At 30.6% G+C, this 2,229-nt stretch overlaps 1 long non-coding RNA gene across 1 annotated transcript in view; it reads right to left on the bottom strand.

Annotated features, from left to right (window-relative positions):
- Positions 1-81: 81 nt before the first annotated feature.
- The window catches only part of LOC126896940 (uncharacterized), a 2,864-nt gene continuing 716 nt past the window's right edge, over positions 82-2,229 (bottom strand). The window contains exon 2 of the long non-coding RNA XR_007701985.1: positions 82-558. This is a non-coding gene — a long non-coding RNA (uncharacterized LOC126896940). The remainder of the gene's footprint in view (positions 559-2,229) is intronic.

Genomic DNA, 2,229 nt, shown 5'->3' with positions numbered 1-2,229 from the left:
AAATCAGATCAATATAGAAATCGAATAATAATTATACCAATATTGTTAATTAAAACAAAATGAAATATTTTTAAATCAATATCAAAATCATAAAGTTATTATTTTTTATTGATCATACATTTTTGACAGTAAAGGCAATTAGTTACAATGTTACATTATTTACAGTATCTTTATTTTGATATTAAAATTTGAATATAATTTTCTTAATTGGGTTTAGCTTCGAGTTTCGTTGATTCATACCTTGTGCCATTTTTTAATTATATTATTTTTTATAAATGTTATTATGTCGTTGAATGGTATAAGTCTAAGCAAAGGTATATTTGGATCGGTAGCTGCAATTTTAGCGTGTTTATCGACGTCCGTTGCCTTTTTATACCTAAATAGCCGAGTATTCATAGAATTGTGACGAGTTTAGTGTCGGCTTCTTTAAGTTTATTGTTAATGTGAGTTGAGATGTCACTTTGGTGGTAGTTAATTTCTATATTGTTGATGGAGCTTAAAGAGTTGCTTAGAATGATTTAGTGGGAGTGTTCTTCATTGATTATTAGCTGGATTTTACTAGAATCATAAAGAAAATCATTTACAATTTATAAAGAGAATAATCAAGCATAACAAAAGGTGTTAAAGAACAAAAGTATAAAGGCTCAGTTAAAAAGTTTTTCAAGGTAGTACAAATAATTTTGAGCCGTAAGAACTTTATTTATAGTAACTAGTCTTACAACAATATTTCAAGTAATTTCGTATGACGACACGCTTAGTATATTTATGAATAGATTTATACATATATTTATGCCACAATTCTAAAAGCAAGACTTTTTAATCTCTCTTTGTAATTTTTTTGTAGATTACTGTGAGTTATTTAACCTTGAATAAAATTTTGGTTGGTGAATAATACAAATATCTGACAATACAATTAAAAAAATGTTTTATTCTATAAGTAATAAACATTCACCGAGTTAAACTTAAGTGTGTTGTAATTGTGAATCCGAGAGGAAAATATCAAGGGCAAAATATCGTTGTTATTATTTTGCAGTGCTAAAATTGACACACCTCTTGAAAACTACGTATTCGGAATACAGCTTCTGTTTAAACTTATTAAACACTATCATCCATCTCGGACTTCTAAATTTGACCTTAAATGAATCGAATTATTCACGACTACGATAGTTCTAGGCTATATAGCGTACCACACGCACTACAAAGGCGTTAATATAATGTTGTTATTTCAGATTGAAATATATGTTGTGTGGTTGTATACAACTGCAATTAGCCGATCATTAATCAAACATCTATACAGACTTATGAATGTCTATAAATGCATCTCGCGTATTCATTATAAAAAAATAAATAAGCCACGGTAGCATCAACTACTTTTGATTGTCTTGATAATTATAACCATTATAACTAACGGTAAGCCTTTTGCTATAAAATATCATTAGTCAATGATGCTCTTTCACTGATTAACGATGTTTAATTGTTCCATAATAAACTATAATTTGTTAAATGTACTAGATAACGTTGTTATAAGTAGGTAATTCGTGTGCATGTAGGATGCAGTCGAATTAATCAAATTTTCAAAATATCCATCGGTTACTTTGAATAAAATTCCCCGTACCACCATAACTTTATAGATAGTTTGACAATTTTTGCAACCATAAATTAATATAGTCAAGTCAATGTAATTGTTTTATAAATTACAGACAATTTCATATATTTTATGTCTAACGGACTTTGAATGAATGTGCGATTATGTTTTTGAACAACTAAAATGTTTTTCACGTAGTTTGAACTCAAAAAGATGATGATAGAACTCAGCTTTTTTAGAACGATCATCACGGACAACTAGTGATATTGTTTAGACAGATTACGCAACTCGTAATTTCAGTTTGGTTTGTTATAAATGCGGATTCCAATGGCGGCGCGTTTCGAAACGGTTCGTGGCCGTTATCGATTTATCATCGACTCGCGTGTCTTAAATTAAATTGAAAACGTGTGCTCAGGTTGGCGCGAGCGACCCGTGATCTGACCTGATTGTAATATCACACTGGTCAGATGTTCATTTTTTGCAGAACCCCATAAAACACATAAACTATCGCGGGTGTTGCTGCGCGGTNGCTATTTCCCCCATTTGCGGGGAACGAGGGGAAATTTTTTAATTTTTAAGGGTAATGTCTTCAACTAGTTACGATTTGTGATCTTTTGACGTATTGTTGAAAGAAATCGGTCCAG

The sequence above is a fragment of the Daktulosphaira vitifoliae genome, unplaced genomic scaffold (assembly GCF_025091365.1).
Source record: "Daktulosphaira vitifoliae isolate Bord-2020 unplaced genomic scaffold, ASM2509136v1 Scaffold_1, whole genome shotgun sequence".
NCBI classification, from domain to species: domain Eukaryota; kingdom Metazoa; phylum Arthropoda; class Insecta; order Hemiptera; family Phylloxeridae; genus Daktulosphaira; species Daktulosphaira vitifoliae.
The sequence above is the reverse complement of the archived record's forward strand: the minus strand, read 5'-3'. Positions and strand labels throughout refer to the sequence as shown.